The sequence below is a fragment of the Saimiri boliviensis genome, chromosome 7, assembly GCF_048565385.1.
Source record: "Saimiri boliviensis isolate mSaiBol1 chromosome 7, mSaiBol1.pri, whole genome shotgun sequence".
NCBI classification, from domain to species: Eukaryota; Metazoa; Chordata; class Mammalia; order Primates; family Cebidae; genus Saimiri; species Saimiri boliviensis.
The window spans coordinates 69395100-69407288 of NC_133455.1; positions in this window are offsets into that span (position 1 = coordinate 69395100).

The following is a 12189-nucleotide window of genomic DNA, read 5'->3' on the forward strand; positions in this document are numbered from 1 at the left end:
TTTGCCTTTACCTGGCCCTCATTCCAACAGCCCAGAAAGGGGAGGGAGAAAGAATTCTTTTCTATAGAATGAATGGGGGTGGGAATGGGTAGGGATGTATCCAGTGCAAGCCTTAGCCCCACTGACTGACCTCAGTGTTTTCTTTCGTTCCTTCTTACTGCCCTGTCCTCTGCCTTGGAAATGGCATTAGGAATAGCTCATAGGGAAGGGACAACATGGAAGAAACAGTGATTTAAATTGTATTGAATAGGTCATATAAAATGCATTCTCTACTCGGATCCTGGCATATAGCTTCAAAACTGCTATGGTGAGTGTCCATCTCTTAGTTAGCTACCATAACTCTCCACCCTTACTACCTGTGGGATCTTTGCCTGGTTTGTCTTCTCTGGGTCCTGAAGCAAAGCTACTTCCTAAAACTAAAACTCCATTCTAGTCTTGGGAAGAAGAGTTTCTGCTCAGAACTGGAGAAGGAGTGGAGCTTACGACTTGGTCCTCTAGGCTGTCTCTGTCCCCTCAGCTCCCCTCTGTGTGTTTACTCCTCTGCCTTGGGTTTGCAGTCGCTGCTTAACCCTATCCTCTGTCTCAGCCTTACACCCAAGCAGTAGGTCTGTGCTCTCCCTGTCTGTAGGTCGCTGAGAGAGGTACTCTCACAAAACTTTTGGCATTTGGATTTCCCCAGGAAGATGGAGAATGGAATACTCACTCTTGGGCCTAATCTTTCCCTTTGACCCAGAACTTCCTCCCAACAAAAACATCTTTAAAAACCTTCCTGAGAGTTAAGCATTCTGCCCCACCAGTTCTCCAACACTGAAGTGGGGCAGAGAGCTGGGCATATTTGAGGGGCGTTTTTGTGTAAAAGACGCATGGAGTCAGGAGATAGCCACCTTCATAAACTGCCCTGTGCAGAGGAATAAAACATTTTTTCCAAACTGCCTTTGTGTGATGTTTCTGTTTCTCTTCCTCTCTTTTTGGCAGCTACTCCTGTTCCTCCAGCACCCCCCCCCCCACTCCCCATCTTAAAATATTTCTTCCCTCCTACCTCAGAGACTCTCTAGCAGTGCCCCCCCATCCCTAATTTACGGGGCTGTTTGCTTCCTTGGCATCTCTCCGTCCCCTCGCCTGGAAATTGGCGCCAGGGGTGGGGTGGGGATGGTATTTTCTCAGTGGGAGTCCCAGGGAACTGAGTTCTTCCCCCTCCACCCCCAAAGCCAGCTGCCTGCTCCCGCCTCAGCCATTAGTAACCCAGAGACGCGCACCTGCGTGGGGGCTCTCCTCCAGCCCTTGCTCCCTTCCTGTACCTCCCACCCCTGCTCTGAAACGGCGCTGAGCGGGTTATTTATCGGAGCCAGCGCTGCTCCAGAAGGTCAGGACGGTGGTGTAAATAACCTCTTCTCGCCATTTCCCCGTCCCTCTAGAGCCTGCTCCCCTCCCCCTCCTCCACCTTTATTCGCACAAATGAATGTGGCTTGGCTGGCGCAGCGCCTGGCCCTGCATCTTAATGGGGCGGTGAGCTCACAAGATGGATTTAGCTGGGGGTTTTATGGTCGCCGCGGCGACAGAATGCTTTGGTTTTCTTTTCCCCCTTCCTCTGCAGGATTTTTAAGGAGGGGGGAGTGTGGGGAGCCTCTTCTCCACGGCAGTTTGAAGGGTCTCCTCCTCAGTCCCCTCTGCTGCTCATAAAATGGGCCTGCAATTCCAGGATTAAGCAAGGAAGACCAAATTAGTATCTCAGATGGGAAAGGATGAGGGAAGGAAGGTAACAGGAATGGGGGAATGCTCTCCAGCATCCGAACATGAAACCCAGAGTGTTCCAGTCTTGCCTGCTCTTCTGTGAAAACCTGACAGTTAAGCTCCACAGGGGCACCTGTTCCTGGATACTCCTCAGGAGGTAGAAAAGAAAAGAAAAATACCTGGCGTACCAGGTCCGCCTACAGTCCTGCATTGCAAGTTGGAATGTGAGAGTTTCCATAAAGACTAGGTACTTTGGTCTTGGCCCGTTGGAGCTGGGGAAAAGCAATACTGAGCCTTATCCTTCTAATCTTCCTGCTCACCACCCAGCATTGACCTGGGGGAGGGGCAATGTCAGTGCCAGAGTTGGGTGGTGGTGATCTGCCATGGTGTGGAGCATGGAGTTCTATCCAGTTGTCAAACTTGGAGTTCTCTGAGCCTCCATGTCCCCAGCCTGGCCTGGGTTGAACTCCTGCCTTCTGTTTTCCAACATGAGTGGAACTTTGGTGCCCTGGGCTACCCAGACTTTTGGCCAGCACTTTTTCTTCAGGGCTATGAGTAAACACATCCCCACGCACTGACCGAAGCAGAGCCTGGGAGCAGGGTCTGATTATTTCTCTTCCGTGGTTTCTTTCTGTCTGTAAGCCTCTGTCTTTCTGTTTGTGAGCCGTTCCCTCTTTCCCAGGGGACACTGGGAGGCCCCTCCTCCCCTCTCCTGTCTTCCTCCCCTTTGGCTGGGAAAGTGACTACAGCCTGAGCAGTGCCAGACACCTGCCTGCCAGATGTGGCGATTCCCCATTCTTCCCCCCACCCCCCTATGCCTATTCTTTCCCTACCCCACTGAGCTCAGGCAGAGGGAGCCCCCCACAGGGTGATTTACTGCTGCTGCCTCTCTTCCTCAAGTACCCCCATCCACTCGTCTCCCACCTCCTCCCCATGATGCCCATGCCCCCTCTTTTCCCACAATGTTCTGCAGCTACCTTCCTGATACAGCCTCCTCCCAGTCCTACTCCAGACTGCTAGGCTATGTAAACTCCAGCTCCTGGACTAGAGAGTGAATGCGTGGGGCAAAGGTGATTAGCCTTCTGTTTCACCCATGGGAGAGTACATCAGCAACAGGGCTGAGGACAGGGGCAGCCAGAGCTGATGTCATTCTCACAGGGGGAGGAAGGGAGGTGACAGAGTGGAGGAGGTGAATGGGGAGGGAACCAACACTCCAAGACTGTCTGGAGAAAAAAAAAACGGTCTCTGAGAACTTCCTAGGTAGGTGACAGAGTCCAGAATTGTGGCTGCCTGGTGGACATCACATCTTTCTGGCTGAGCCTCCAGACCTTGTCTCTAAATCTGTATCTCAGTATGACTTAGGAGATGCCCCTCAGCTCTTCCCCTTCACATTGACCCAAAACACACACTTAGAGAGGACGTTAAGTCTTTTTTTTTTTTTTTTTTTTTTTTGAGATGGAGTTTCACTCTTGTTACCCAGGCTGAAGTGCAATGGCGCGATCTCGGCTCACTGCAACCTCCGCCTCCTGGGTTCAAGCAATTCTCCTGCCTCAGCCTCCCGAGTAGCGGGGACTACAGGCACGCGCCACCATGCCCAGCTAATTTTTTTGTATTTTTAGTAGAGACAGGGTTTCACCGTGTTGACCAGGATGGTCTCGATTTCTTGACCTCGTGATCCACCTGCCTCGGCCTCCCAAAGTGCTGGGATTATAGGCGTGAGCCACCGCGCCCGGCCTGAGAGAACTTTAAGACTTTACCCTTCTCTCTTTAGTGTTTGTCCTTCTGTGTCTCCTTTTTCTCTTTTCTTTTACTTATTTTTTGAGACAGGGTCTCACTCTGTCACCCAGGCTGGAGTACAATGGCATGATTGTAGCTCACGTCAGCCTCGACTTCCCTGGGCTCAGGTGATCCCCCACTGCAGCCTCCTGAGTAGCTGAGACTACAGGTGTGTGCTACCATACCTGACTAACTTTATTTTTTGTAGAGATGAGGTTTTGCCATATTCCCCAGGCTGATCTTGAACTCCTGGGCTCAAGTGATCTACTTGCTTTGGCCTCCCAAAGTGGTGGGATTATAGGAATGAGCTAGTGCACCTGGCCTGGTTTTTTTGTTTGTTTTTTGAGACAGAGTCTCGCTCTGTTGCCTAGGCTGGAGTGCAGTGGCACAATCTTGGTTCACCACAACCTCTGCAACCTCTGCCTCCCGGGTTCAAGCAATTCTGCTCAGCCTCCCGAGTAGCTAGGATCATAGGCATGTGCCGCCATGCCCAGTTATTTCTTTGTATTTTTAGTAAAGACAGGATTTCACTAGGTTGGCAAGGCTGGTCTCCAATGTCTGACCTCAGGTGATCCGCTCGCCTGGGCCTCCCAGAGTGCTGGGATTACAGGTATGAGCCACCGTGCCCAGCCTGTGTCTTTTCTTTATCATTCTCATCCCTCTCATTTCACCCCACCTCCCTTAGTTGTGCTTTTCTTTTTTTTTTTTTTTTTTTGAGACGGAGTTTCGCTCTTGTTACCCAGGCTGGAGTGCAATGGCGCGATCTCGGCTCACCGCAACCTCCGCCTCCTGGGTTCAGGCAATTCTCCTGCCTCAGCCTCCTAAGTAACTGGGATTACAGGCACGCGCCACCACGCCCAGCTAGTTTTTTGTATTTTTAGTAGAGACGGGGTTTCACCATGTTGACCAGGTTGGTCTCGATCTCTCGACCTTGTGATCCACCCGCCTCGGCCTCCCAAAGTGCTGGGATTACAGGCTTGAGCCACCGCGCCCGGCCTAGTTGTGCTTTTCTTTCTGGTCACCTGTCCACCCCACCCTTCCATGCTGTATCATAACCTAAGATGATTCCCAGACCTCCCACTAAAGCAGGGACTCATTCAAAGACTCTTTTCTCCTTCCCATCCATTCTTGGAACCTAACTCCCAAAGGCCCCCTCTGCGCCAGAACAGGGTTCTAAGGGGGGACCGAGGTAGGAGGGATGGCTGGGCTGAAAAGTGGCAGAAGCAGGACAGAGGGAGCAGCGGCCAAGGAATTAGGGGAAGGGGGAAGAGGGAGAAAAGAAGATGGAAAGAAACAAAATGAGAGAGAAAAAGTGACTGAGAGACTGAGGCAGAGGCTGAGAAATGGTGAGAATAACAAACTGGGAGAATGAGATACAAAGGAGGGGAGCAAGACTGGGAGCAGAGAAAAAGAATAGGGTTGGAAACAGGAAAGTCATAGCAAGAGAAGGCCACTAGGGAGGGGCCCGGCAAGGGGCAGCCTGGCTCTCCTGGGCTCCCTCAAGCCGTAAGTTGTGTGCACGTGAGAGTGAGTGTGTGTGTGTGTGTGTGTGTGTGCGCGCGCGTGTGTGCATGGCACATTTGCATAGGGGTCTGTGGTAGGGACCGGATGATTTCCAGAATATTTTTCCATTTCTTTCATTAGCCTCTTTCCTTGAGGCACCCCATACTAACCCCCCATCTCCCAGTATTCCGGATGCTCAAGGGACCATTCCGAAAGTATTTCCACCACTCAGCAATCCTGGCTTTCTCACTCGGAATGCAGGCCTGCTGGAATGTCCAGGCTCTGTAGAATCAAGAGGCCCTATCCCCTCACTGTCCACCCCCTATGCCTGCCCACCAGCTGCTCCTGTCCATCTTTTCCTCCCATTCTCCTTGTATCTCCCCATCCTCCACACTGACCCCTCCCCCAGCTCTGACCCCCAGCCTGCCTGGGGCCTGGGTCAGAGGGGAGACAAAGACAGGATTTATCACCAGAATTGAGAAGCAGCCAGAGATCAGGGCTGAGGGCAATGGCTGACCTCCCTGGGACAGGAGGGAGCACTAGGCCGGATGCCAGGAGGCTGGAAGCCTGGGTTCCTGTGGCTGCTGCTTACAACCCCAACTTTTCCCACTCCAGCTTTCCTCTCTCCCTTGTCTCTGAAGACTTAGAAGACAGAGAAGAATATGACCCTGAGGTGATTTTAGGCCTCTGAAGGAAAACCTGGGAGGAGGGAAGAGATGAAATTTTTTTTTGAGGAGGAGTTTCACTCTTGTTACCCAGGCTGGAGTGCAATGGCGTATCTCGGCTCACCGCAACCTCCGCCTCCTGGGTTCAGGCAATTCTCCTGCCTCAGCCTCCTGAGCAGCTGGGATTACAGGCACACGCCCAGCTAATTTTTGTATTTTTAGTAGAGACGGGGTTTCACCACGTTGACCAGGATGGTCTTGATCTCTTGACCTCGTGATCCACCCGCCTCGGCCTCCCAAAGTGCTGGGATTACAGGCTTGAGCCACCGCGCCCGGCCGAGATTGATGCTTAAGGTTATTCTCTTAAGGATACTGAAGATTTGGAAACTAGAGGCAATCAGGCACCAACTGTTTCCAGGACTAAGAAAGAGTTCAGGTCTAATACTGCAACAGATAGACTGCAACAGATGAGAGAGACTGTCCTCTAATACAGAGAGGGACTTCTCAAGAATAGGCCCTGGTTGCCAGTAAGAAAGGAAATAAAAGTGATTATGGATCCTGAAAGGTGGGAGACACAGTCTCACCTGAAAGTGAAGAAAGAAATGAAATTTATCAAGGGCTATTTCTAACTCTAGCCCTTCTGAGAGTGTTCTTCCCTACTTCCAACTCCCTCCTGAGAGGTACAAGGAGCAGCTGGTCCTTTACAGTAAATAGACTATTGGCCTGAAATTGTCTCTACTCAGCAGACAGGGTGTGTGCTTCAGGAGAGGGAACGGTATGATCCAGGAGTTTCCGAGAAATCAGACTGTATATCTTTCAGTGGACAGCTCCCGCAGCTTCCCTAGGCCCTTGGAAGCCCACCACCAGCCCCCCTAGAATCTCAGTGTATCAGAAGCCTCCACAAACCCAGCTCAGAAGCTTTTGTGCTCCTTCCAGCCCCTGGCACCCAAATTCCTGCTGCTTGCCATCACCCTAAGACAGCTGCTACAGTTACCTCCAAGTAAGAAGAGGGTGGAAGGATGAGGAACTGAGGGAACTGGGAGTTTACCAATCTCCCAGTTTCTCACCACGGTCCCACCAACCATTCCTACCCTGGTCTGGTGAGGGAAAACTTGTGCTCTCCTCTCTTAAACTCCTCTGCAAGCGGAAACCATTCTGTCAATTTCTGATGGAAAGCCAAACATGGGAAATACGTTAGTGGGAAGGGGTCGTAGATTGCGAGAGAAAGGGAGAGGACAAAAGAATTGGGTTGAGGGGGTTGGTGTGGGCACACCAAGTGAGAAAGAAATAGGAAAGCGGAGAAGAGAGCACGTCTTTTTTCCTCAGTCCCCCTTCCCCCAATTGAAGCGGCAGATTTACAGCCTTGGTTTGGAGAGGGGGTGAGCATAAGGAAGACAGATCTGTAGTTCTGCCCTCTGAGTGTCTGGGTACTTAGCTTTAACTCCCCCATTAGCATCAATCCCCATCTTGCTGCCCATCCGTCTTCTGACATCAGCTCCTTCCCCTCTCTGTAGCCCAGGCTTTCTGACCCTAAGTGGCTCTTAAAGGGCCAGTCTAGACCCTTCCCTCCCTCCTCCCACTCCAGGCAGCAGGCTGGTGTATTATGTGCGCATGTGCACTGTGGCCACCCTTGCTAAGGCCATAGTGGTTGGAGGGCATGGGGGATGGGGGCAATGTGTGACTCTTCCCTAGCTCTGTTTTCCTTACGCCTCTCTTATATTATGGACCTCCATCTTTGTTTGATATCTACCCAAACCCAAAACAAGCCCTTTCACTGGGCTGGGGGTCACAGACACAGGGCTCCGAAAGCTGAGGGCTGGAGAAGGCGTGTGGATCCACAGGTAGATCCACCACCCCTTCTCGATCTCCTGGAGGCCCAGGGCAAGGGATGACAAGAACTACTGGCTAATTCTCAGCCAGCAGTGGGGGTGGGCAGGTTGGGGGCCAAGACTCCTAGGAGATGCCCTGAGCCCCACATTCCTAGCCTCCTTTCCCAGGGATCCAGGCTGTGGTCTGTGGAGGTGGATGATTTCAAATCTTCCTTTCCTGTGAGGATGGTGACAGGCCAGAGAAATCTGCCTCTGAATTTTCTGGCTTCTCTCTCCTATTCCTCAGCAACTGAGCTTAAGGGGACAGGGGGAAATGGGTTTCTCCCCACCTTCTGCAAAAAATGTAGAAACTGTACCCTAGGGGCTATAGGAATACCAGGATGCTTGGAAAGTTCCTCCCCTATCTGCCTTCAATCCTTTCTGCTGCAAAGCTCTGCGGTCCTCTGAGGGGCTCTCCAGGATAGTCAGCCCCGCTTCCTGATACCTGAAACCCATTCCCCACCTCCTCTGTGCTTCCTTCTCTGGCTCAGGAGGAGAGGGAATGTATGGGTGGGGGCCTTGGGAAAATGGCCATGTTAAAGATAGGAGCCCCCGGCTGCACCCCCCCCAGTGGACCCTTATTTATCACCTTCCAAACCTCACTCTCAAAGAAGCATAAATATTCCTAATTCCTGAAGGCCACCCTGGACTCATAAATTTAAGTGGGGAGGTGGGCAAGGGGAGGAGTGAGGGGCATGGAATGGGGAGCTTACTGCAGCCTTGGGGAAGCAGACTATCTCCCGGGGGAGGCGCCTGACTTGTCTGTCCCCCTGCAGACGCCAATGGGTCTTCTTAGGGAGGAGGAGGAGGAGCCTTTCTCTCAGTATGTCCTTTGGGGAGTAGTCTTCTCTCACTGCACCTTTCCTTCCTCCCCTAAAAACAAACAAAAAAGCCCCAAAACTCTCCCTTTCTTCGGGCCTTCCCCGTGAGTTCTCTGTGGCTCTCCCTCCCTCTTTTCTTTGCTGTTACCTCTCAGCTGTCCTTTCCCGCGTCTCCCTCTCTCCCACCTCCCTATTGCGCCCTTCTCTGTCTTTGCTTATGCTTTCCCTTTTCAGAGCCATTGTGTGAAAAGGAAATGTCCGTCTCTTAATCAGTCTGGACAGTGAGGTTTGAAAAGTCCCCCTCTCGGTGCGCATCTCCCCGCTTCGGCCCGTGTGGCCCCTCAAATGCCTTCTTTCTCCTCGGATCTTGGACAAATTACCCAACCCCCCATTTATCTCCTCAACCTTCTCTCTGTCCCCCTGCCTTCCTTTCTGTCACCCTTTTGCCCCCTCAGTTTCCCCTTCGCTCCTCAGCTCGGAATCCTCTCTCCCTCTTCAGTCTCCTCTGCTCTTGCTGTCGGCCCCCACCCGCACCCCGCAGACCACTCCTCCGCCCATGTGTACCCCTCGGACCCCATCATCCCTCCAGTGCCCACCGCCACCACACCCCAGTTCCCCCTCCCAGTGTACGAAAGAGAAGGGAGGAGGGGGGTCTGAGGAACAGGTAGAGAGAGCGCCATTCCTCGAGGGGAGGGAAAGAGGAGGAAAAGCAGGGGCGAGGAAGAGGGACGCGGCGCGACGGGAGGGGCCTCCTCCCTCCCCGGCAGCTGCACCCACCCTCCCCGCGGTCGCTGAGCCGTAAATCAAGGCCAAGGCGGTTTGGCCAATGGTAGAGTGACTCGTAAATCGGCCTGTCAAGCTCAGCCAATCAGAGGGGGCGTTAAATCAAGTTCTGTCAGCGCTTGGCCAATGAAAGGCCCTGGGCTGACCATAAATCTGCCTGTAAGAGACAGCGAAAGAGAGCGAGCGTGCGAACGAGCAAGAACGGCCGGGGCGGGCGACTGGGGAGGGGGCGAGGGGAGCGCGGGAGCCGGGGAGTGGGGAGACGAGCTTAGGAGAAAAAAGGCGATAACAGAGGTACAGGAGATGAAGACAGCCTACAGGAGAGACGGACAGATGGAAAGAGACAAAGAGAAGCCGTGAGAGAGAGAGCGTCAGAAAGTCAGCGATAGAGCTCGGACTCGGGTGGGAGACGGAGATAAAGAGACAAAGGGAGACAGACGGTGACTTACACTCGTGAGCATGCAGGGCCTCCAGACACACACACTTCCCGAGACGCGCATGAGCAACGCACCACTAGGGACCCGGTGCATGGGCACGCGCCAGGCACGCCAGCAAGAGAGAGAACGCCTTAAGAAAGCCTGGCTTTTCTTCCGTTTCTTTCCCCACATTCAGCCCTTACTGAAGTTAGGAGCAGAGGTGGCTGTGTGAGCCGTGGAGGGTGGTTGCTTTCTTGCCAAGATCTGCCCTCTATGGTCTTAGACCCCAGGATTTCCTTCTGTGTCTCCTGAGTAACTTTTTTTGTCCCCCAACGACTGATCATGGGGAAGTCCTTTCTGAGGTCTAACCTCAATCCCTGTTGCTGTACCTTTCTACTTGACACCTTTGTGAACTGCCTTCTAGGAACGTGGAAAGTAAATCCTTTTACAAGCCTTCAGAAAGTTGTCAACTTTCTGAATCTTAGAAGTTCTGAATAGGAAGGACTGTTAGGGATCATCTGGGCACTCATCCTAGTTTTAGAAAGGCAGATTTGAGACTCTGCCCTCAAATCACGGTCATCTAACTTACTAGTCCTTCGGCCTTGGACACATTTCTTAATCTATTTGTGCTTCAGTTTTCTCATTTGTAAGAAAGAAATTATAATAGACACCTCATGATAATTTTGTAAGGATTACATGAAACAATATATTTAAAGGGAACTCCACTGGGCACGTGTCAGGAGTGTACTCTGCACCCTGCTTTGTTCAGATGATAAAATCTGAGCCCCACAGTGGTCCAGAGATCTACTCAAGTTCCCATAGCTAATTATCAGAGAGCCTTGACTGAAACCTTTGTCTCTACACCCCTAAGCTGTTGTTCCTCATTTGTCCCACAGTTTACCTGTCTGGACCCCTGCCTTAGTACCCCTATCTTGCTTTGGTTTAGCTGCTGTGACTTTTGTGGAAGGAGGACACCCAGAAGTGTGTGTTTCAGATTAGGAGTCAGGATTCCTGGACCCTAGAAGTGTGTTGCATGTGACGGTATCATCTTCCCACCCCAACTGTAGTTCTTTCTGCCCTTAATATCTTCAGACTTTACTTTGTTCTCTCAAACCTTGGTCTTGAGATATGGAGGGGCCAACAGCTACTCACCCCAGCCCCACCCTAAATAGACAATCATATTTCATGAATAATAAATGTCTCATTCCTCACTTTTCTTCCTAAGCTTTGGGGAAAAGTGAAGGTGCAGATACATGGGTCTCTATTCCCTGGTCAGGAGTCTCTGGATTCCCAGTCCTGTCTTCTGGCTTCAGCTGGGAAGTCAGAAAAGAAACGCAGACAACCAGCGTCACCTGGTGGCCACAGGTGCTTCAAGGATGTCTGTAAGTATACACATTGTGGCAGGAGTTGGTCGCGCTGAAGGGAAGGAATTACGGTATGGTTTCCTCCTAGCCTGGCCCCTGAGCCCTTTTAACTAGAGTCTTTGTTCTCTCTTTCTTCCTTCTCCTTCTCCTTCTCCTTTCCTTGGAGTCTTGCTTACCTGCCCAGCCTGGAGTGCAATGGCGTGATCTCGGCCCATTGTAACCATTGTCTCCTGGGTTGAAGTGATTCTCCTATCTCAGCCTCCTGAGTAGCTGGGATTACAGATGCCCGCCACCATGTCCGGCTACCTTTTGTTTAATTTTATTTTTAGTAGAGACAGGGTTTCACCATGTTGGCCCTGCTGGTCTCAAACTCCTGGCCTCAGGTAATCCACCTGCTTCAGCCTACCAAAATGCTGGGATTATAGGCGTGAGCCACCTGTGCCCAGCCAGTTCAGTTCCATTTCTACAGAGCATGGAGTCTTCCTCCATGACCATTACTTTTGCACAGAGCGAGGGCTGGGGGGCTGGACCCACTGGAATAGATATCAAAGCTGGATTATAAAACATTTTTGAGGCCGGACACGGTGGCTCAAGCCTGTAATCCCAGCACTTTGGGAGGCTGAGGCGGGTGGATCACAAGGTCAAGAGATCGAGACCATCCTGGTCAACATGGTGAAACCCCGTCTCTACTAAAAATACAAAAAATTAGCTGGGCGTGGTGGCACGTACCTGTAATCCCAGCTACTCGGGAGGCTGAGGCAGGAGAATTGCTTGAACCCAGGAGGCGGAGGTTGCGGTGAGCCGAGATCATGCCATTGCACTCCAGCCTGGGTAACAAGAGCAAAACGCCGTCTCAAAAAAATAAAAAATAAAATAAAATAAAACTTTTTTGAGCTGAATAAACTTGTTTGGAGGGATAGTGGATTCTGACAGCAGTGGTTAGGGGCAGAGGCCATTTCTGGGAAGTTAAACAAAAAGGCAGGCTAATCCTTTTAAATCACCTCCCATGTTTTATTACCTAGAAACTCCTCTCTGAAGGCTATGTCCCAGGCCAGCTGCTTCCTGCTCCTGCTTTGACCTAGGTACCCCTGATTCCTTAGCTATTAAGTTCTAGCTCCTGGGGGTCACAGGGATATGTGTGAGCATGCACATGGTGACAGGATTTGGTCATGCAGGAGGGATGGGATGGGATGGTCTCCTCTTAGCCTGGGCCCTTAGCCTAACTGTGACCTGTGTCCTTCCCCAGAGACCACACCTGAGCA